The sequence below is a fragment of the Trachypithecus francoisi genome, unplaced genomic scaffold (genome assembly GCF_009764315.1).
Source record: "Trachypithecus francoisi isolate TF-2019V2 unplaced genomic scaffold, Tfra_2.0 Lachesis_group8, whole genome shotgun sequence".
NCBI classification, from domain to species: domain Eukaryota; kingdom Metazoa; phylum Chordata; class Mammalia; order Primates; family Cercopithecidae; genus Trachypithecus; species Trachypithecus francoisi.
The window spans coordinates 121,066,920-121,091,690 of NW_022681473.1; the positions used below are offsets into that span (position 1 = coordinate 121,066,920).

At 44.4% G+C, this 24,771-nt stretch overlaps 1 long non-coding RNA gene across 1 annotated transcript; it reads left to right on the forward strand.

Annotated features, from left to right (window-relative positions):
- The first annotated feature begins 1,030 nt into the window (after window positions 1-1,030).
- LOC117080132 lies at window positions 1,031-24,258 on the forward strand. Its single transcript, XR_004435729.1, has 3 exons — window positions 1,031-1,145; window positions 1,503-1,664; window positions 23,910-24,258. It is a non-coding gene; the product is annotated as an uncharacterized LOC117080132 (long non-coding RNA).
- The last annotated feature ends 513 nt before the right edge of the window (window positions 24,259-24,771 follow it).

Here is a 24,771-nt window from a genome sequence, read left to right on the forward strand (position 1 = left end):
GGAAAAGGGTGTTTGCCTTCTATTTTGTGATGCTTATCAACAGTAGGCAAAACTCCATTGCTATCTGGAGCTGTGTTGCATTGTTTCATGTGAGGGCCCACTTTGTTATCTAAGAACTCGGAGGTTCTTTTAAAGGTTGCTTCATCAAAACATGCTATTAGTTAGAGACTTCTGCATCCACATCGACCAAGAAGAATGTCTACTTGCCAGTCTCTTTCCTACCTCCTGCAGTGCCCACCCTCCCTAATCCTCTCCACTCCCACCTTGGACCCAAGGTAACCCCTTCCCTCCTGATCCCCCCACCTCCACAGGCTGGTCTGTTTTGACTCCTTTCCCGGTGCAGAGACATTTCTTCAGTAATCTGGGAGTGTTCACGTGCTAATGCAGGTAAATTGTAATTAATTTCTCTCTAATTGATGCGTGGGACTACCTAGGCCCCTCATTTTCCTCCCTTCATTCCTTTATAAATATATGATTTGACAGGTTAATTTGAAAGCAAAAGTAAGATTCTTTACAGCCATCTAAGCTGAAGCCCCAGCACACAATTTGATGTCTAGTTGTGTGAAGCATAATAAAAGGGTTGAAGTCAGGTTATCCATTTTTTTTTAAATCATCATTTTGCTAATTTAATCTTTTTCCCCTTCATAAGGTAATAAAATATTCATTTCACAGCCTGAAAGCCTTGGCAGTGATCGGCGAGGAAGCCGTCTCCACAGCGGGCTGCGTGTTCCACGGGGTGACCTTCTCCCCGGGGTCCCTGCAACCTGGACCCCAGAAGGGGCACCGTGAGGGTCGTGTGGGCGGCTCTGGAGGAGTTTCGCTTTGGCATCTGAATCAGGACTGAGTCAAGCCTCCCACATTCTGCAGCAGCTCAGAGAGAAGCGTTAGAAATTGCTGCAGCTGCCGGGGAGACAGGGAGCCTGCCCGGCAGCCAGGTACCCAGAGCCATTCTCGGAAGATGGCGGAGGCGGAAGGCCACTTCCTGTCAGCTCCAGCATGAACCACCCGCCACTTCCTGTCAGCTCCAGGCTGAACCACCGGGAGGGCTTAGGGCCGGATGAAACCAGCGCAGGAGTCACCAAGAGGCTACTCCACAGGGGAGCGAGTCCTCCAGAAGACAAAGCGAGAACCCGGCTGCCCAAATGGTAGGCTCAGGCACCGCTCAGCTCTTTGTGTCCACACAGAAGGAAGGGCTGGGAGCACTGCAGTGGCCCGCGGGAGGATGGCTCTCAGAGCTCAGGCTGCCTTCTAACCCATGTTAGCTTCTTGCTGATTTGCTACAAGCTCTCTGCACCCAGGCCTGCTCACTTGAGAGCTGGCCTTTCTGACACTAGCCAACGCACTGGAAATATCCAAGACTCTTGGTGGCTCAGCTCTTCTTCCCCGAGAGTTGGGGTAACAGCAGAGGGGCTTATGTCTGATGGGAGCATCTCTGGCCTCCACATCAGGCACCTTTCTCCCCGGGCCTCCACTTTCTCATCTCCTTATTCTGTTTAAAACAGGAAAAAGAAGGGAAGAAGGTTGCTTCCCTCTTGCAAGGTGCTACTGAATGACTGCCCCTGGGAAACGTGCTTCTCAGACTACCCCACAGATGTGAAGTATCACACACGGGGGCTCCATCTGGCTATAGAAGTTGGAATTCCTTTGCTGAGATGCATTCCCAGGTAAGACAAGGAGACACGTTGTCACAGCTGACACTTATTTCCTTCTCACCGAGAACATGGAAGTGCCCACTTTTTGGTTGGAGGACCCTGGGTGAGAAGAAGCAATTCTTAAAAGGATGAAGGCAGATCAGGGCCCAGCATTCACCAGAGTCACCCTGCAGAGAGGGTGAATAGGAGCAGCTCACAGAGATCTCTGACCAGAGGGCCCACGCTCAGCAAGCCACAGCAGGCCCCACCTGTAGAGGCTCCCTAGCGGGTGTGCCGGGCATGAGGGAGCCAGGAGGGAGGCTCCTGCTGTCATTCCCATCTGCACAAATGTGCTCAAGCTCCCGATAATTTTTTTAAAAAAATTTTGAGGAAGTTGCCAGGAGCAGGCTGACCTGACCCTGGCCTCCCGAAAAAAGCCACAAAATGAGTGGTCTGATAAATCACGAATGCCTTCAAATCACTATTTATTTTCTTCCCTAAATTTAATAAAAGTGTATGTTTTAGTGGCTATATAGTCACCCTTACTTTTCTCAGGTCATTAGAATTTTTAATTTTTGTAACAGATTCTGCAGTTATGACTATTCTTTTACATAAAGTTTTGTCACATTCTTTTTGTCCAGAAATTTTGGAAACTTCATTGGGAAAAAGGTCTCTTTATCCCATTGTTATTTTTAATGATCAGTATTTAAGAATCTTAACAGGCTGCCTGAAAATTACAGAGGAACACCACTTATCGGGAAAACAGTCCAAGCCCAGTCGAGGGAAAATACTATCAAAATATGCCATGAGCAGATTGAGGGACATTGGGAACTGAGAAAGAGTTCGGACTGAGAGGTGGCCAACAGAAGGAGAAGGAAAAAAGAAGAGGCAATGTGAAACCTGAGAGAGGAAGGATAGCAAAGAGGATAGTAAAATGCTGAGCTTTGCAAAGACAAGAATCAAAGTTTCTGTGAATGGAGGACACGGCTCTGCGTTGCCCTGAATTGCAATTTTTCTTATCTCAGAGAACTTTGCACCAGAACCATTGCTTACATCTTTCCAGAAGAGTGATACAAGATGGGATTAGAGCGTACCCTGTTTATCCTACTCCTGGGTTAGTATAGGTTGCTGCTCTGAGTGTGCACTGGAGGGGAGATTCACCTCTTCTGATACTGGGAAGGTCTCTTAAAGCCAGAGCAGAGAACTGGAGGAGGAGGAGGAAATACTTGTTAGTAAAAACCAACAGTCTGTGAGAGGCGGGACTCCAATCGTCTCCATCCCTGCTTTCATGTTACTGTCTTGAATGCATCACCTTTTCTCCTTTGACAGAGAAAGGTTATGAAAAAGTGGTCTACATTTGGAGTTCTCTTTCCTCACCTCCCTGTACCCTTCATTCCATCTCACTGCCATCTGCCTTCCACTTCTACTGTAATATTGACTCTGTCCAGCTCTGAAGAGCTCTAGTTTGTAAAATTCAAAAGATCGTTTTTCACCACCCATCACCTTCTTAGTGATCATTCTGACCACTCTGTCCTCCGAACACTTTGCTACCTTGGCTTTTTGGCCATATCCTTCCTTTCATCTTTCCTGGACTTCTACAATTCCTTGCATGCAAAGGCCCCCAAGTCTCCTTACTTCACCCGCATACCCAGCCCACACCCTCAGCATCAACTATGCCGAGCAGGCTACTATATATAATCTATATATCTATATGTCTATATCCATATCTATATGCAGGCCAGAACTCTTTTCTGAACTCAAATTTATTCAACTGCCTACTTGACATCTCCACAGATTTAAATTTACACCTACATCTCCTCTCTGAATGCCTGCTCCTGGCTCATTCCTCCTCCTCCAGTCCCCATTTTGGACACGGCTTTCCATCTACCCACTTTCTAGAACCAGAATCCTGGGGACCATCACTGCTCACCTCTTCCTCTCACCGCCCATATCCAAACTCTTAAAAGATCCTGACCTTTGTACCTACTGAGTATCTCTCAAATCGCCCTCTTCTCTAGTCCTGTGTCTTTTTGCAAGGTCAGGATCTTATTTCTTATTGAACTTATTGGAGAGCAAGACACTCTGCCACCAGTAGTCATTTCTCACCAGTCCATTGTCTTTGCCATTAATGAATCTTTACAAAAGGCTAATCAGATCCTATCACTCCCCTGCCTACACGTTTTTTAAAGTCATCCTTTGATCTTGAGGATGAAATCCCAATTCCTTAGCATGGTAAACAGAGCTCCCATTTTTATACAGTCCTTACCTACTCCCCACCCTCTTGCAAGGTGCTATAGAATGACTGCCCCCTGCTTACTCACCCTGGTTACCTGGACCCTTCACCCTGCCTTAGTTCAAGATCCTAGCAGCCACCTGGAGGCACAGATTTCTACGGGGGCTTTCTTCTCTACCTAGCCAACTCTTCCTCAGCCTCAGTGACTCAGTTTTACCACCACTGTCTGCAGGGAGGGTGAGGCCCTTCCTGACCATTCTGTATGTTCCCAGAATTCCCAGAACCTACGCTAAGAGACCAGCCAGCTGAGCACATGCATTCCAGTTGTCTCTATTTGCTCCTCTCACCAGGCTTCTAGACTGAGACTTTCTGGGGAGCAAGAGCCATGTTTCTGCATCACCCCTTAGTGGAGAATCCTCCACATAATAGGAGCTAATGAAAAGTTGTTGAGTTGTTCATAAAATAAAAGTAATATGTAACAATTTACCACCAGGCTACCTATAAAGAATTATGAAGAAAAGCCAATGTTTATTGCACAGGATGTCTATTAAATGGTATCCCTTGGGTAAATGTCCATTTGGAATCCCCACAACAGAAAAATCTACTTCTAACTAAAATTAAAAATAACACCAAACAAACAAAACAAAACAAAAAGTCGAGTTTTGTTTTGTTGTTGCTGTAAATAAATTGCCTGAAAACCTGAGTAAGACACCTAAGAGTTTCTCTCCTGCTGGAGCTGGACTAAGAACACCTGGAAACGCTGCCTCTCAAACTCCCTCAGCAGCACTCACAGCAGCCCGTTCCCTGCTCACCCCACACATTTCAGCTTATGAAACCACTTAGAAAAATGCATCCTTACAGCCACAGAGATACGAGATGCTGGGCTCCAGCTACATTTGCACATTTGCATTCTGCTTATCAGGTCACCCAATGGCAAAATCTTCAGAGGGAGCCAGCAATTTCTCCCTCATACTGAAGCTAATGAGCAAAATAGCTCTTGCTGAAGGACAAGAAAAAGTCGGTGTGCACATGGCGTACTGCGGGCACCACGGGCAGGCTGTCATCATTATGAAAAACCATCACAAGACCTTACAGATGAAAAGCTGCGGAGAAAACTTTTGCCCTATGGAGTTTGTAAGGAAGCATCTCGCTCTTCATCAGGACCAGGCAGCTGCCGTCAGAGCTCTCCCAGAATGCTAGCAGGGCCAGGCTGCCTCCTGCAGGCTCCCAGAGAGGACACAGCCATCAGCTGCCAATTTCTAAGCAAAGGGAGCTTGTTTTATACCCATTTTGGGCTCTCTCTTCGTTTCCAGGCTTGCCTCACAGAGTTGACTTTTATTACCAGGTTAATCACCAGCAAGCTTAGCTGAGGAGTTATCAGCAATGCCCATCCTTCCACTTTTCCTCAGCTCCCCTCTCTGCCTCCTCTGTCTCCCTGCTCCTCTTCTCCCATCCCGTCTCCTTGGTTAGCGGCTTCCTGGGCTGCTGCTTTGCATCTTCCCAACCAGCTCACGCAGGGATAAAAGGAAGCTCATTTCAGAGCCAGTCATCAACTCCCCCTTTGGATCAAACTGCAAGTGAAAATTGTACCCATCTGTCTAAACAACTCAAGGAAAATGGGACCTAAATTGTCCAATTTTGGTGTGTCCACCTAGCCTGCTAATTTAATTTTACTTTCCAAAAATCTGAGACCCCATACTGCCTCCTCTTCTGCATTGACGCAAGAAAATGAGCAAAGAAAAAAATGCACATCTCCCAAAACAAATCATTCTGCTGGCCCCATGGGGCACTGGTGATACAAGAGGCTGCATCTCTGGGATCGGTATTCAGGTCTCTGGCGAGGGCCAGCGGGAAGTGCAGAGCCACAGAAAATTGAAAAATAATAGGGGAAAGGAGAAACAAACATTTCAGCTTTGTCTTCAATGTGCATTTGGAACTTGGCTCTGGAAAAAGATAAGGGTGGAGAGATGCATTTCCCAGCAGTAGTGGGTGCTTGGCTCTATTTGGGACTTTACTGACAGGGGCTGGATTGTTGGACTTTTGCGTTCTACACACTCAGTTCTAAAAGGTGTGGCAAGTCCCATCCCATGCCGACTCCTGAAATGAAGTCCTCTTCCCCATACCCGAAGATGATTTTGTGTTTCTGAACAAAATATAATGAGAGGCTTAGATGAGAAACCCAAAACAAAACAATAACCTCATCAAGTAAATGATAATTACAAGGAAGGTGTCAAGAATACAAATACTATATTCCTGTCTCAGATTCATTTCTAAAAAATAAGATCCAGGGCCGGGCGCGGTGGCTCACGCCTGTAATCCCAGCACTTTGAGAGGCCAAAGCGGGCGGATCACAAGGTCAAGAGATCGAGACCATCCTGGCCAACACGGTGAAACCCCGTCTCTACTAAAAATACAAAAATTAGTCAGGCGTGGTCATGGGTGCCTGTAGTCCCAGCTACTCAGGAGACTGAGGCAGGAGAATCACTTGAGCCAATGAGGCTGAGGTTGCAATGAGCGGAGATTGTGCCACTGCACTCCAGCATGGGTGACAGAGTGAGAATCTGTCTAAAAAGAAAATAAAAAAATAAAGTTCCAGGAGGTGTGAAAGCTCCTAATTAGAAAGGGGAGGGAAGTCCTGAAGAACTGCTCACGGGTAGGGCTGACTGCTTTCCTCCTGTCTGGAGGGGGCCATTCGTACCACCAGTGAGAATAGGAATGTGGTCTACAGCCTATCTCCCGTTATTGATTTGAACCAGACAAAATGGTGACACCGATGAATTGCACTTAGGTGGCATGTCCCCTTCATCTCAGGCTTATTAATAAGAAGAGTGAGATCACTCCCCAGTTCCTGAAATGATTTGGGAAATCTTTCCTGCCTTTTCTTCTCTCTTCTGCAAAGCACTCCCAAGCTAATGGAAAGTGAAATAAGGTGGTTTGCTGATCCTGAGTGAGACTGATAACACATGGGGTTTTTAGAAATCTTCACGACCTAGGCATCGGAAAACACGTCAGCCCATTCTCTGCATCCCAACAAGCATTTCTGAATGGGATGCTTCATTCCCATGAGGGCTCTGCCCTGGGTTCTGGCTCCCGTGGAAAGGGAGAGGTCAGAGGTCCCTGGGGCACGATGTTGTCTCAGTCAGGACAGGTTCAGTTACACTCCGATAACAAGTGGCCCTAAATGTTAGAGGCAGTGACAAGAAGCTGTGTGCTTCTCACTCACAAGGACACATCCCTCTGTTCCACAGGGTATTTGTTCTGCACCAAGACGGACAGAGGGGCCACTAAATGGCAGACTGTCAATCTCACATTAGAGGGAAGGCAGGGGTGCAGTGAATAATAAAATTTCTGCTTGGAATTCACACAGTCACTACTGCCCAAATTTAATTGACTAAAGCAAGTCATGCGGCCAATCTTGCATTCAAGAGCGAAGTGATAAATCTATATTCCATAGAGAAAGAAAGTGAAGACTGACAAACATTGTCGTAGTCTCCTATAATGGAAGGCAGGGCTCTGTCACCCTTGGAACATGGAATGGCTCCACCATTGTGGAATGTTTCCCAAAGTCCAGCTGCAAAATAAGCACAAGAATGTGTGCCCACCCTGACCCATTCCAGCATCACAGCCCACAGAGCCCCAGGGCACGTGGTTCTCATCCATAGGGCTTCAGCTCTCTGAGGAACATTTGTTACCTGGCTTCCTTTTTTGTTTCCTGTGGTTTCAGCCTTGTCTTAGGAATAGAGAATCAAGGAGAGGACTCAAACAATACAGAGAGAACCAGCAATCAAAAACGTATGTGGGCTGAGTGCAGGCTCCTGGAACGCAGACACTGGCTTACTCACATAATGTCTTTTCAACAAACCTGATAGAAAGGATTATGTGCTCTATTACCTTTTTCTTTACTTCAGGAATTCAAAAGTATCCTCATCAAAGAACTCAGGGAACTTTAATATGCAATGTGTAGCCACAAATAATATCTTGCCCCTAAGTCTCTCAATTTATGAAAAACAGGGCTGAGTCTACCCAGCAATTCCAAGAGGGGTGAAGCAAATCCGTCCTTGGTGAACAACCATTCCCACAGCCTTGGTGCCCTTGGAGAGGATCAGAAAAAACAGAATATAATAATAATTGAGCACTTACTATGTGCAGGCATTAATATGACACTCCCAATTCCTGCCCCAGGAATAGCCCCAGGAGTTTACTCCTGAGTCAACTCAGCAGTAGACAGTAAGTAAAGTCAGCAGTTTACTGAAGTGCCTATTGGACAGATTGTTCTGGAAACTGACCTGCTTGCTACATTTGTCCCAAGCCTTCCTTGGAGCTAAGCATGACTTGTCTCATCAATGTTTCTCTTTTCCTAATTCTTGTTTTGAGCCTAGGCTTCCTGCTGCATTGGCCTACCAATTTGATGGGCAGTTTCTGCCCTTGCATCTTGCCTCCCAGCCTTCTTCCCTGATTCCCAACCTTCCAGTTTTCTGTTCTGCAACCCTGTTCTGGTGCAGCATCTGGGCCGAGAGCCTGGTGAGGGGACCCCTCCAGATTTGGCCTGGGATTCTTTCAGCCTGTGGAGCCTCAACTGGACTTGCTCCTGCCCTGGCAGGACACTCAGAGACCATTAGAGCTAGACATTGCTTTCATCCTGGAGAGGCTTGGAGAGATCTGCTGAAGGATGGGAAGGAGACAAAGCTAGGGAAGCATATGGAGGACTGGAGTGCCATGTGGCTGCTGACTGAGCAAGCAGGCTGCCTTGTTCTGCATGGTGTGAGGCCTGCCCTGGAAGCAGCCCCGGCCCAGGTACATGGAGCTGGATGCAAATCAGGCAGCAGGCCCGGCGGGGGGCAGGCATTGGGCCGAATGGGAATTTCACAGCTCCTGCCTTACCTTTCTCTTTTTCCTTTTCTCTTCTTCTTTTTACCTTTCTCTCTCTTACCTTACCTTTTTCTCCAAACATCTCTTATTCAACTAAAGGGAACCCACAGGAGGATGTTCAGACAAGCCAGGGCACACCTTTGACTGTGTTTTCTCATGGTTTCTGTGGCTTTGGGACTGAGGGGAAGTTGGAGGCAGCCATCCTGGCTGATTGCAGTGACAAGATAAAAATGCAAAGAAAAAATAATAATAACATGTTGTAAAACAAAAGTTCAATAATTCAACAGAGGAGATATCAAATGGCATGAGTGTTATTGGAATTTGGAGAGAGAGAGCTTTTCAAAGTGAAGAGATGACAGAAAAGGTTCATAATGGAGGTAGAATTAAGTCCTAGAAGATAAGATTCCTGTTAGGTAGAGAAGGGTGAGGAAGATGTTCTAAGAACTGAGTAATGGTGTGGACAAAAGCATGGGATTTAAAGCTGTGAGTGGCAACTGGCAGAAAGATAGTCTGTTTGCAGGGATAAGTGAGGCTGATAGGACAGCTTAGGGAACAGTTATAGAGGATCCCAAAGAGTTTTGTCAGCTGGCCGATGTTGAGGTTCTCCACATAATGGAAACAGTGCTTAGCATTTCCCATAACTCACATCAAATGGAGAAGTTTGAAATATTTACTGTATTGTAATTCGATTAACTGTGGAAATGTATATGTGTATGTATATACATATATATAATCTTGAGTGGGATATACTTATTTGTATCTCCTACCCTCAAAAAACACAATTCTATGCATATCTTGGGATTTCAACGCATATATAACCAAGTATATGAATAGTATTTTGACACAGAAGAAAACAATGCTGAAAAACAGTGCAACCAAAACCATTTTCAAAACCAGCACAGTGCCTGCCTCCCGGTACGCTCCAGTGACACTTTCCTCACTCGATCCGGGATAACCACAACACGTAACAGGTGAGAGAGACGGTCTCAGTCTCTCTCTCTCTCTCTCTCTCTCTCTCTCTCTCTCTCTCGCATAAAATGGTGCTACATAGATCTTTTGTATCGACCACTTCCTCAGCCACTGAAAGGAGGGACAGGGATTTTCTTTTTCTTCCAATTTGAACACTACTCAGTTCACTATCAACTGTGCCTAGACCTTGGCAGGGCAGGGGTACGGGAAAGTGCATGCAAATTGTCTACACTGCAGAAAAGATGAGAAAGAGAGGGAGAGAAAGAACTCTCATTAAAGGACCATAAATGGGCGATATCCCCTGAGACGTGCAGGACAAGGCCCAGAAGTAACAAAAAGGCACTCTCAGGGCTGGTGAGCAGGCAGCGGAATTTGCCCTCCATGTGCTCCAGAATTTTGCTGTGTGGTTTCATTAACATGAAGATAAAATGGAACACTGCTGAGTTACAGCAACTCTAGCTCATGTTTGCTTAAAAAGAAAATAAATTTCTGCATCTTAATCCATCCTGCTTTGGCTGGGGGACCAGCAAGGTTCCCATCGTCAGTGCATGCTGGCAGTGCAGGGGGAGAGGGTGTGGATCTGGGACTTCTGCTGCCGGCTTGTTTAGAAACATACCCACTACCAGCTACATCAACCAGATTTGACGGTAAACAGGGGTGCCATTCACCATGACAGTGTCCTCATGCAAGAAACGTTGCAGTTACAGCCACAAGGGAAGAAAGGAAAAGGATCCCTGGTTGGGTCAGCCAGAAAGACACCAGCGGCTAGCGTGTGTTTCCACTTCTGCTACAGACCTCAGCTGCTCCATGCGTATACCGTTGTTTCCTTACCAGAAATCCCGAAGTAATCTATTTCACCAGTGTGTCTTCTGAAAACCAAAAAATTTTTCATAGTAGTGAAAGAAGTGTTTCAGACTCAGAAAAAGAAAGCCAGAGTTTGAATCTTGACACTACTAGTAACCAGCGTTGTGGTTTTGACCTTGCCACCTTGGGCCTCTGTTTACAGTGTATGAAATGATGAGAAAGGCTCTCCTAAGGCATAACGTCATTACAAACATGCAATGATAACATGAGCAATGTATCTGAACACTTTTTAGAAATCACTTTCCTAGGCCGGGCGCAGTGGCTCATGCCTGGAATCTCAGCACTTTGGGAGGCCGAGGCGGGTGGATCACGAGGTCAGGAGATCAAGACCATCCTGACTAACACGGAGAAACCCCGTCTCTATGAAAAAAATACAAAAATTAGCCGGGCGTGGTGGCGGGCGCCTGTAGTCCCAGTTACTCGGGAGGCTGAGGCAGGAGAATGGCATGAACCCAGGAGGCGGAGCTTGCAGTGAACCGAGATTGCGCCACTGCACCCCAGCCTGGGCGACAGAGCGAGACTCCGTCTAAAAAAAAAAAAAAAGAAATCACTTTCCTAATGTGAGATGACGTTGGTACAGTTAAACTATATTTATTTGTATGCCAGTTCTTCATGTTTCTTGTGTTTCTGTTTCACTTATGAGCCTTGCCACTCTCATTATTTCAGATGGTAGGCAAGCTGGACAGAGGCCAAGCATTCTCTAATTTGGGGGCATCATGTTACAACACAGTACATGTTCCTGCATGACTGGTTTATAAAACATTCCGAGACCCTGGAATTAACCACCCTGGGAAGTGTTTGTTGTGACGACCTTAGGACAAAAATTGCATAGGTAGAAAATGTAATAAACTTGAAAGTTATTCATCCTGGAGCACATACCAGGAAAATATGATGCAGTGCTCAGGAATGAAAATTATTCTCTCACCCGTCCCATGAAGAAAGCAAAGGCTCATTCTTACCAGACGGGAAGGGGCATGCTCATGGATGTTTAAAAGGCAGGGGTCATTCAGGAATAATAGTTTGTTTGAAAGTTACAGACCACTGCAATACCTCTTGAATGAATTTCTTCCTGCCAATTTCAGTATAGGTTGTATACCACAGCCTCTTCTTTCTGGCTGTCTGGACAGCACCCTCTAGTGGTTCCTTTTTCTCCAAACATTTCAGAGTGAGGGTTGCAGGAAGGACTAATTTCAGAGTGCTCTCCCACCCACTTTTTAACTTTAGCAGTACAAAGAGGTATTCCTGTCTCCTTTAATCCCGCTATAATTATATTGGACAGAGAAATAGCAGCTGCAGTTCAAATGAGTAGGCACCATGACTCCCTCCCAAATTTCATTTTGCTTTTGTTATCACAGCAACCCCAACCAGACTTTCATTAGAAATCTCTCATATGGCTTTTGACTTAGTGTTTCTGTGTTATATGGATAAAGTCTCAATAAGATTGTGCCTCCTCCACTAGCAATAAGGGATTGACGTCCTACCCCCAACATTTCTACTTAAAATAGAGCAGCCATTCTGCCCATTTCACAAAGGGCAGGGCTTTGAAGCCGCCCACGGCATGAGCTAACTTGCTCCTGTATTAAGTGACCTTATACCAAGTCACTTCTAAACAGAAGTTGCTCAGATCAGAGCAGCCACAGTGCAGCACCCTCAGGTTACCCATGCCCGCAGCTTCTGTGCCTCAGATGGTAAGTGGCAGAAAGACAAGTGGCTTTGGGCAAGTAACGGACCCTCTGAGCCTTGTTTCCCAAGTCACCCACCCTTTCCCTATTTGTAGAATAGAAACTATGATGCCCCTCTTGCAGGGTTAGTATCAGTACTAACTCAGCACCTGAAACTGTGGCCGTCAACAAACATTTCTCAAATGAATGAATAAATGTTCTTGGTAACGTTTTGGGCACCTTGTCAGTGCTTTGAAAAGCCAGCTGGTACTCTTACCCTGGGAAAATGTCCAAGGCCATGAGATGGGAAAGAGCTTCGAGTCAGAATGATAGACTCAGGTGCCATCACTCGAGACCAAAGGTAAGAGGATTCGTTTCTCTAAGCCTCCTTTGAACAACGAGGACAATTCCTTCCTTGTAATGACGTAGGGATGACAGACATTAAGGCACAGAGCCCAGGAGCTGGTATGCAGTCAGTGCTCTATAAATGTTATCTCCTGTTCAATTTATTCCTCAATAATTCCAGGTATAAATGAAAGGTGCTCTCCTAGACCCAAAGTCAGTAAAAGCAAGAGAATTATTCTTCTGCCTTCCCTGTACTGAGGGGATCGTACATTTCACCAGGATTAGAATCCCTTGCCTTACATAAAACATTTGCATAGAATTCCAACCAAACTGCATCCTCTGGAGCTCCGAGTCCCTTTGCTTCTGATGAAACTGTCGCTGAGGGGACAAACGAGTCTTTCAAATGCTTATTAGAATAGCTGGAAAAGCTCCTTGGATGCCTAATGTTCTTAAACAGCATTTTAATGATTTAAGGGTAAATGAACTAGAAACCCATGGATTTAATTTCCCTTGAAATACATATACATTTAAAAATTAAGGGGGAACGTACTCAGAGCAAAACATATTTGTGATTTGGTCGCAGCCAGAGCATTTACAGTGCGCTGAGCCACAGTCCAGCGGGCTGCTGTGCAGCCACATGGCCTCAGCTCTCTGCTGGGCTTTGCAGAGGCTTGGTGTAGGCAAGTGGTCTGTCTCTCCCTCCAGTCACACTGGGACGAGGGTTTTCCTGTGCCGGTGCTGAGGTGCTGAGGCTGTGTAGAAAGGCCTTCTGCAGTGTCACGCTTGCTCAGATTCAGGGACCCAGGTATGCAGGCTCTGGAAGGGCCCTTCCCCTTCATCCAGAAGGCTCTGCACCTTGGTCGCAGCAGGAGCGTCCTGGAGACCCTCCCTGGACAGGAACCCTTGTTTCACCCGAGGGTTCCTGCTCCCTGGGCCTGGACAACCCAGCTCCCCTGGGTTTGCAGACTCCTTCCCTCTTTGTCTGTAAACCTAGGGCCTTAATACTTCCCAAGTTTTCAAACATTTTCTACTTTCTCCTAGTTAAAGGTCCATTGGAATACATCTCCTCCAAGTTCTCATCCAATTAACGTAATGGTCTTTTCCCCAAGGGTGGAGGCTGTGCCCCCAGCTTTTTGTTTCCTGTGTTTTACGTTTGTTTTGATCACACAGCACCAAGAAAAGGAGACCAAAGCCGCTCATTGGCAGGCCGTCTCTCCTACCCAGGCTCTTGATTACTGGTCTATTCTTGAAGCTCACTTCACGTGTTTTCTCCAGGATGTTTTTTGACAACTCCAGACCACCCTGGTCCCTGGACCTGAAATCCCACACAAGAAGAATCTGACCTAGGACACCATAACTGCAGAATACTTTGATAAAAGCAATTGAAGACTCAGTGGGTTCCAGCCGTAAGGCCGGTGGATGCCTCGGTGATGAAGACAATGCCTCTTCATCTTGAAAGATTTGGTGAATGCCTATTCTGTGTCAACAAACTCCATATTCACTCACCCACTCACTCACCGGATTCATTAATTGTCAGATGCTGTGTTAGTCACTTTAATATGAAAGTCACTCTGTTCTTTTAACCAGCAGTAACTGAGAACTTCCTCTATTCAAGATAGTACTTGCTTGGGAAAAAAAATATAAAAACACTAAGGAATGACCAATGCTTACAAGATCCTCACAGTTCAGTAGAAGAGATAGGGCTCCAAATAAATTCTTAATAGTAACTAGCATTTCTGTAGTAATTCCTAGGTGCTAGGAGCCATTATATGTCCCTTACATGCACTAGCTCATTTACTCCATGCAATAGCCAGGTAGTAGTAAGTACTATTAACATCCCCATATTCTAAATGACAGAGCTAAGACATAAAGATGAAATGATCCGCTCAAGGCCATACAGCTCCTGATGGCAGAGCTGGGAGTCAGGCCCAGGATGTGCAACTCCAGTGTTTGTACCTTCCTATTTTTCTATGTGTGGTGTAGTTAATGTTTTAATATTGGCATATGTTGTGGGAATACAGAGGAAAGAGCGATTTCTTCCGCTGGGAGTAGAGATGGGGATGACAGAAGATTTGCCAAGAATTGTGTTTGACTTGCCTGCATAGGTGTGCAATGCTTGCCAGCTTGATGTGCAGACTGGCTCTGAGCTGGACCCTGCTCCTCCTCAGACCTCCTTCTCCCTCAACAGGGGAGAATGACCTGACAAACTCAAGAAGCAAACCAATTTGGTTACTGAGGCCAGGATAATTCAGATGTGAAACAGATTAAACTCATTTGCAATTACCAGACCTGTCCTCTTTGGGGGGAGCATTAGAACCTCTTAGCACTTCAGTTCAATGAGTATTGGCATTGTGCTGGATCCCTGCCCTTGCATGGCTTGCGCGCTGTCTAGAAGAGAAGTGTGTGATTAATGGCAAATGGGCTTTTGCATTTTTTTCTCTCTCAGTGTTTTCTTGTCCCTGTCTTCCCATTATCAGTCTAGGGTTCTCACCAGAACAATGAAATATCAGTGCCTAGAAGTAGGAAGTGAAAAGAGGCTGAACAGCCACCAAATGATTTACAAGAGAAGGTGCTGAGAAAGCATAGAGGTACACAGTGTCTTCTGTAAAAATGATAGGATTCAGAGTTGGTGGCCGGGGTGGAAGGCTGCTCGGGTACTAACTAGATGTATTTCTCCAGTGTGCTTCCTCATCCCATTGGGTCTTTGTTTCCCCCATTATCATTATTATTATTTTATTATTATTATCAACATTGTAATTATTATTGGAATAATAATACCCAGGTTGCAGAATTGCTGAGAAATACAAAACAAATACTGTATGTGAAACCACTAGACCCAAGTTAGGTATTATTGGTCAACACAATCCTACTTTCTTGCCTAACTCAGTTGAATTCCAGGCAGACCTAGAATCTGGTTGCCTGCTAATTTGCCCAAAGCTCTGACCACTATGGACCTTGTCAAAGGTTAGCAGTGTCTCTGGGAGTTTCTTGTGACCGTTTTCTTTCTCTACCTTTTTTCTTTCAGGTTATGGATAGCTCAAGTTTTTCCATTCCTAAAGAAATCTCAGCTCAATATCAGGGTTTCCCCCAATTTCACCTTGAGTGCCCTGGCTATCTCCTTCTGCATGATCTCCATGGTGATTCATCCACTGTGGGGTGATCAGAGATCTCAAGGGCATGCTGGAGTTCGTAAAGCTGTGTTGCAGCACAGACAGAGTTTTCTGCAGCCGTTCACTCCAACACAACTTGTCTGACATTTTTTCTCCTCTTAGTGGATTTCTTTCCAGTTCTCTCTGTCTCAATCTACACCACCCACCCAGTCACCCAACCAGAAACTTGCATTTTCTTGATGTATCCTTTTCCTTCACATTCCTATTTATCTTTCAATTCACTCATTCATTCCATTTACTCTTGTTCCTTCTCTCCAGGAAACTGCAGAAGACAGTTTCCCCTTAGGGTATTAGGTTCATCTATCTTTCTGCATTTTTATAATAAGAGAAGAGAAGAAAACTAAAAGGTGTGTCAATGAATTCCCATGGGAAACAGTGAGAAGAGATTCAGTGATTCAATGGTATCACATCTCCAAAGGAGAAGAATTGGAAGGCTTCACTTGACTGTGGGTGACCATTAAGTCTTCTATGTCATGTTTAGCATCCTTGACACCTGACCAGTGAAATGCCTCCCTGAATTGCACAATAGCAGCCATGACGCCAGGGAGATACTCCAGGGACGTGCTTTCCTCCTGAAATGAGACTGCTTTGCTCCTAGCAGAAAGGTCTCTAGGAGGTCAGAGGCAAGGAAACTGGGGTAGGGGGGAAGACAGCTGGTGGGTAAAAAGGGGAGTGGGGAAGGTGATTATGCCAATATGGTCCTGTTTTCTTCTGACTAGATGGTCAGAAAGAGCCAGCAATGAAGGTTTCGTTGTGGCCCAATGTTCAATGGTGTTTTGGGGTTAATAAGAAATGACCAAAATTAGTGTCATGTAAAAAAAGAAAAATTATGGAGTTGAGCTGACAGAAGACTTTAAGTAATAAAATAAGGAAATATAAAATATAGTACAGTTTATAAAATTTATGGTGAGTTGCTTGGTAGTCAGCCTTGGTCAATTCTAGCTTGCCTAAGAACCACATCTTTCCAAAGACATTCAATAACCAATCGATCTTCCAAATGCAAAGATTAGTGTGCAAACAAAAGCTAGACCACTCACACCCAGCATGCCCTAATCATGGACACTTATGTTCGATATTTTTCTAGGAATTGTTGTAAATTCTTTATACATGTTACATTATTGCCAGAACCGCATGAGAAAGTAACTATTATTATTTGGCCAGGCACGGTGGCTCACTCACTCCTGTAATCCCCGTACTTTGGGAGGCCAAGGTAGGTGGGTCACCTGAGGTCAGGAGTTCGAGACCAGCCTGACCAATATGGTGAAACGCTGTCTTTACTAAAAATACAAAAAACTAGCTTGGTGTGGTGGTGCACACCTGTAATCCCAGCTACTTGGGAGGTTGAGGCAGGAGAATTGCTTGAACCTGGGAGGCGGAGGTTGCGTGAGCCAAGATCGCACCATTGCACACCAGCCTGGGCAACAGAGCGAAACTCCATCTCAAAAAATAAATAAATAAATAAAAATTTAAAAAGTAACTATTGTTATTCCATCTTCACTGATAAAGAAACTGGGGCACAGAGAGATCAAGAAACTTTCCCAATGTCATACAGCTGGAAAGTGATAGTGTCTGTATTTGAGCTTAACCAGGCCGGGTCCAAAGGCTAATTTCTTAACCATTTTGTCACATTAGCTCACAAAAACCACATGAGAAGGAAATGATCCTTTACCGAGTTAAAACAAAAATAAACAGCATGCACAGATGAGAGAAACAGAACTAAATGATTATTAGGCACTAATCTCTGCCAATTTTCAGTCAAAAATCTAACTTTGGAGAGCCAATTATTTCTTTCTCTGGATACAAGTTTTGCTGCTGTAATACCACAGTTCTTTATTGCTGTAATCATATATTAGCAAGGTTATTAAATACACATATGTATTGCGTTTGCAAAAGTCTGGGATATAGAAGTGAAAAGAAAACAAAAAATTCTTTCAGGATCATTTCAATGTTCAGTTGGATCACAAATACGTAAGTGACATATTTTAATAGGGGTTGACAGGTGGATCAGTGGAGCAACAAATTCTCCTGAAGGGAGTCTGAGAAGGTTTCCTGGAGACAGGCAGTTAAGATCCATTTGAAAGGGATGGATTGAGATGGATCTTCCTGGGGACCAGTTCGAATGGTAATATATATGTAATTTGGGAAAAAAAAATCATATTATAATTTTATATTTGGAAAGCCAAGTAAGCATTTTAATAATATAGGCACCAAAAATTAAAACTAAATAAAATCATTTTTGTTTGTGGACTGTGAAGAAGGTCAGAGAACATTGTATGAGTGTTTCTGTTTTTAAAATAGGAAAAAAGTTACAAAAGGTTGAGAAGCACGTTTTTGAAAATTAAGCAGGCCGGGCGCGGTGGCTCAAGCCTGTAATCCCAGCACTTTGGGAGGCCGAGACGGGCGGATCACGAGGTCAGGAGATCGAGACCATCCTGGCTAACACGGTGAAACCCCGTCTCTACTAAAAAATACAAAAAAATAGCCGGGGCCGGGCGCGGTGGCTCAAGCCTGTAATCCCAGCACTTTGGGAGGCCAAGACGGGCGGATCACGAGGTCAGGAGATCGAGACCATCCTGGCTAACATGGTGAAACCCCGTCTCTACTAAAAAATACAAAAAACTAGCCGGGCGACGTGGCAGGCGCCTGTAGTCCCAGCTGCTTGGGAGGCTGAGGCAGGAGAATGGCATAAACCCAGGAGGCGGAGCTTGCAGTGAGCTGAGACACGGCCACTGCACTCCAGTCCGGGCGACAGAGCGAGACTCCGTCTCCAAAAAAAAAAAAAAAAAAACTAGCCGGGCGAGGTGGCGGCGCCTGTAGTCCCAGCTACTCGGGAGGCTGAGGCAGGAGAATGGCGTAAACCCGGGAGGCGGAGCTTGCAGTGAGCTGAGATCCGGCCACTGCACTCCAGCCTGGGCGACAGAGCGAGACTCCGTATCCAAAAAAAAAAAAAAAAAAAAAAAAAAAAGAAAATTAAGCAAACTTGTGATTCAAGCTGTACAATGAATATACACTGTGAACCCTCCCCTCTACTCTTATAATCAAGCAATAATAAGTAGTATCTACCTAACTATCTGTCTGTCTACCCATCCATCTATGATTTACTTTTCAGAATAAAAGGATATAGCCAGGCGGCCAGGCACGGTGGCTCACGCCTTTAATCCCAGCACTTTGGGAGGCTGTGGTGAGCAGGTCGTGAGGTCAGGAGATCGAGACCATCCTGGCTAACACAGTGAAACCCCGTCTCTACAAAAAATACAAAAAATAAGCCAGGCATGGTGGCGGGCGCCTGTGGTCCCAGCTACTCGGGAGGCTGAGGCAGGAGAATGGTGCGAGCCCAGGAGTGAGCCGAGATTGCGCCATTGCACTCCAGCCTGGCTGACAGAGTGAGACTCCATGTCAAAACAAAAACAAAAACAAAACAAAAAAACAAAAAAAAAAAACCCACAAAAAAACAAGGATATAGCCCGATAGCCAGGCTTGAAATCAAACTGGATAGGTCATGGATCAGAAAAGAAAAAGAAACACACTGGTGATTAGGGTTAGCTTCTCCAGATTCAGCAAATAAAAACACAAAGCAATCAGCTGAACTTGAGTTTTAGTTTAAATGCATGAGACATATGTAATGTAAAGAAAATGGTGTGTGTTTATCTGAATTAAGTCTAAATGAGTGAGTGTTCTGCATTTTACCTCACTGCCCATAGAAGCCACAGGCCTGCAAAGCCCCAACACTGGGAACTGGAAGGGTCTACCTGGAGCCACAGCCCCCTCCACCTAGAAGGACCTGGATCCTGGTAAAGCTGGGAGGCAGCTTGGGACCGCAAGAGCACAATTAGCCAGCTCCTCATAAGCGAAGAAGTGGTCAGTAAGGAGAAATTTGGACTCAGGCTCCCTGGGGAGGCTCAGAGTTCCTGAGCCTTAGGTAAGAGTTTCTCAAATCTCTCCCCTATATGACAGGATCCCAGATAGACTGTAGGAATGAGGCTCAGCCTGTTAGCCTTGGCTGTGGAGACCTCAGCAGCAGGAGAGCTGAAAGTCATCCACTGACAAAGGCCAAATTGAAGAAGAGATTTCAGGGAGTGAGGCTGGCCATACATCTCTTCGTTATACTTGAGAATTGGCCATCCAAACTCTCATTTTCTTCCTGTCTGCAGTTACCAATTCTGTGGCTGCAAAAGCACCTCGAGAAGGTGTTTCCAGTTTGCTCTGTGGAGTCATTATCTCTGTCTTCCATTATCTCACCAGATTTGCTTTCTTGACCCTCTTCTAGTCCACTTTTCCAAAAGGCTCTTATCTTGCCCTTCCCGATACCTGTTATTTGCCTCAATCCACTCCACAGTGTAAAAGTCCACTTGATGACCAGTGAAGGGCAACCGGGTGCCACATCAGTCTCCTCTCAGCTGGAATTCTCATATAACCCGTAGTGCCAGAACAGCCTGTCACTTTCAGTATTTTTAGTTTTTAAAACCTCATGTTTCATTTTTCCAGTGGATGCCAAGAGGATGAGGAAAATGCTGTAGCAGAGAGGGAAAATCAATATCCCACAGGAAGCCAGCGCTCGAACTGTTTGCTCTGTGTCTGATGCTGGGTTGTCTAGGGAGAACTTCACAGCCAAGGTCTGAGACTGCTTGTCTTTTTCCAGAGTTTTAGTGAAGAATCCTTCTGAACATCTGCTCTCCCAGGAAAAGAGGCCAAGACATTGAAAGTGCTCTTTAACATTGCAATTCTTGAAAGATGTCAAAGAAACAGCAGAGGGTGGGGGCTGGAAGAATCATTGCTCTTTTCCCAGGGTACAAGAGCCTCCTTAGGGGAGAGAAGAGGTGAAGAAGGCATGCTGCGGAGAAGGCCAGGGGCTGGAACCTAGGTACTGCAAGTGTAGTTGGTTTATTTCATCATTATTGGAAAATTCATGGAATTGATTTAATGCTGGTCTGTTCCTTCCATAGCATGTGAATCATGGTGGCTGCTCATTTGAATGCATAGCAGAAGCTCCCTGTATGGAAATAGCATGTAAATGCAGATGCTTTGAACTCAACTGGAAGATTAACCCTCCTTTAATTTAGAGTGTCCTTTAAATTATTTTTGAAACTCCTTCCTATTGGAATTGACTTTGAAGATAGACCCATTCGCTTAGTAGTGTCGTACCAAGCACCTACTCCTCAATCTATGAAAGGCTCTGGGGACACGAGTGTGATGAACATGACATTACTGAATCATAGAGATCATGGATCAGTAGAAAAAATTCAGATGCATTTGCAGTACAATATGCTAAGTGCTGTGGTGGAAACAGTGCAAGGCAGCACCGAGAGCTTAGAATAGATCTGTCAGAGAAGCATGCGGGGTTAAGAAAGCTTCTTGGAAGATGTAACTCCTACTTGAGACCTGAAGGATGTAGAGTAGAAAAATAGTTAAAATAAGAGAAGACAGTGTTTCAGGCAGAGAAAACCCCATGGACAAAGGCCCAGAGAGCGGGAGAATCAGGCATGGTAGAGAAAGTGAAAGAGCTCAGTATGGCTGGAGCCTAGAGGCATGGGATAGTGTGGGTGGGAGACTGTACCAGGCTTTGAACTCGAGCATCTGTGTAGACAGTGGCAACACAGATTTATTGGTATCCAATGAGGAGCAGGAGGAGCAGATTTGAGTGAGAAAACTCAGTCCTCTTTTTAATATTCTGATTTTGAAGTTTCTGTAGGATATCCAATTACCGATGTCCAAAAAACAATATATATTTCTGAAACACAGGAGAAAGAGCTGGGCAAGAAAAAGTAAATCTAAATAACAGACATTGGTCAAATACCTAGAAGATACTAGGTATTGTGATATGTGTGTGTGTGTGTGTATAAAATACATTATCTCATTTAATTTTAACAACAAATGTATAAGGTAGGTACTATTTGGAAATAAAAAAATGAGTTTTGAGATGTTGAATCTTTTGCCTGGGATATAGATTTGGAAATTATGACATTTAAAGTTGAATTTTTACAAAAAGTTACATGGCTGGGTAATCAAGCATCACTTGGACAATTCTGAACCAAAGTTATTATTAGTGAACTTAATCTTCCAGTTTACCTTGGGCTTGCTTCCAAGTGATAATAGCCATTTCCAACAACTAAACCCATGCTTTAAAAAAATTACATGGGAAGGAATATTTCATATGAATCCCTAAGAAAATGTCTTCCATGTTTGCTTAAAATATTAGAAATATTCCACATAACTGTGAATCACTTATCAGAATATTATCATTAACGTTGTTACAGCTATAATAACATGATTATTTAATAATATGTTTAATATCTGTCTCTCCTTGTAGACCACAAAATTCTTGGAGTCTGAGACTCATAGAGAGGGTATCGATAGGAGTACAGATCCGAGTACGTTGCACACTGTAAGAACTTAAAAGAATAATAAATTGAGTGAACAAATAAATAAATGAGCAACCACTAGCCACAGATAGATTTCTAGAATATACAGCAGAGTGTCCCCAACAATCTTTTCTCTATAAGGAATTATTGCAGTGGTAAATTGTTTCCCCAAAGGAAAGGAAGCCACCAGCATTCAAATCACACCACCTTTCAAATCACCCCCAAGGTGCCTCTCATCACAAAAATTAGCAGTAACGCGATGAGGCTAACATAAGGGTAGACACCTCCCTGCAGATAATAACAAGAACCATCAGCACCAACTTAGCCCCAATCCTGTTGCAGTTTAAGAATCTCTAAGAATGCATAAGTAAAGATAAAATAGAATTACGTTTTTCTCTTTTTCCCTATCCCAGCTTCCATAGCAATATAACAGAGCCTAAAGATGCAGGCACTGAGTTTATGAGGCAAATAATGAAGTTGATAAATGGGTCTGCACTCTGAGGGGTGGAATGAAGATTGGACCGGGGCCGGCCGGCACTGGAGCAGCCCTCTCTCTCCATCCATTCTACAAGGATCCCCAGTCAGCCAGTGCACTGGGGTGCTGACATAAATCAGGGCCAGCAACGGATGAGCATGGACAAACGGCCTGGCAGACACTGCACTGCAGCCATAAATCAGGAACTAATTCAATCCTGTGAGATGCCTCGCTTGATTAATTTATGTCAGCGTTTTCTCTGTTGTCAGGCTGGTCCCTTGTGTCCTCCCTTCCCTCTCATTCTCCACCTTCTTTGGCACAAAGAAATGCTTCCCTCCCCTACCACGACAGGAAGAAGGAAATGGAGCTCTGGAGTAGCTCCTAGAAGGCGAAGCATGATTAGAACCAAGCCTTCCTGCCAAACATAGAGACCTGGAGAGAGAGGACGGGGCCTCACATGAACCTAGGTTCCATGTCAGATGAAATGGCCATTTCTAGTTTCTCAAAAGCCCCACTCCCTGTGCCTGGTAGTAAAATAAGGCAGCTAAACCTTACCTCTGGATACAGAAGAAAGAATGGTTTTCTTAGACGAGTTAGAATAATATACCAACATTTAATTATCATGATGTAAAGGTGATTATGAACATTACAATTTATAATAGTAGAGGACTAGAAGCAACCTGCATACCCAAAAATAGTAGAAGAGAGCTGTACTTTATCTGCATAGTAAGTATACACGTTTATTTGTGTTGAAAAACTGCTCACGGAATGCTGTTTAGTGAAAAATAAAAAAGCAGGGGGAAGTTAAACACCTGAGTGAAGTATGTTTTTCTTGTCTCCTGAAAAATAAATTTGTTTGCCTATCTACATTTTCATCTAACTACTGTTTTAGTCATTCAACTCTATATTCTAACTCATTTATGATGAGTATATATTTCTTGCGTACTAGAAAAAGAGTACTTTAAAATAGCCTGTAATCCCAGCACTTTGGGAGGCCAAGGCAGGACGGAGGATGGCTTGAGATCAGGAGTTTAAGTCCAGCCAGGGCAACAAAGTGAGACTCCTGTCTCTATAAAAAAATTTGAAACAGTAGCAATACATAGTGTTGCACACCTATAGTTCCAGCTACTTGGGAAGCTGAGATGGGAGGATCACTTGAGCCTGAGAGGTTGAGGCTACAGTAAGCTATGATTATGCCAAGGCACTCCTTGTTAATCTTGGAAGTAGAATTGTAGCTATCTTAGCCACAAACTCAGTAACATAATGAAAGATTTGCTTGGTGTTATAGGATCAGTCTGAGCAGATGTAAAAAGGAGACTATGTTGTATTTCAGAGGACCACCATCTGTGTGGGCAGACAGAAGAAGACCACAGCTCGATTCAAATGGAAGAGGCAACGATCAGAAAGGATGTGGCTGAGAGGAAGGACTTACATCTGCTATGAGTTCACTGGAGTCATGAGTAATAACAGTGCCTTCTATTTTAGAGCTGGTGGTGATAAAGCTCTCTCAGAGCCTGACAAGTCATCTCCTCTATTGCTTATTTATTCTTGTTATTAAAGATGTTTATACCTTACTTACTTTGGTATAGGTTTACAAGTGTAACGGAAGAGAAAAATAGAAAAAAAAAAACGGAACTAGGTTTTCCATTATGGACTGCAACCCACGACAGGTTACATCTATCAAGAACACAGTTTCTCTGTTCACACATTTAATTAGGGCACTTGAAATTGAAAGGAAAGGACAGAAAAGGACAATGAGCCTTAAAAGAAAATTCTATAATTCACCGTTTTTTTTTTTTTTTTTGAGAGTCTGGATTTGGAGTATTTCTAGATGATCAGCATTAGATATGACTAACCCACTCAGGTCAGCATGCATGATGTAAATGGATACACTTGGGAGTCTAAAGTCTGTCTCCCTTCATAGCTCAGTGCTGTGAACCTCAGTGAAATACAAGCAAGAATGTGCAATGAATGAGACCTGTATGTCAGGAGCCTAGTTCTTAATTCCATAAAAAAGTCGTGCCTGTGGTTATGAAAAAATGTTCAATTAACCTAGAAGAGCTACCAACTGAAGGATTATGGGAAAGCAGTATTTTTTCAGACCTGGGTATCCATGAGTGATACCTATGAAGCCTTATGAAAATATACATCTCCTGGGCCCCTATTAAACAGAATTTCTATGGGCGTGGCCTCCA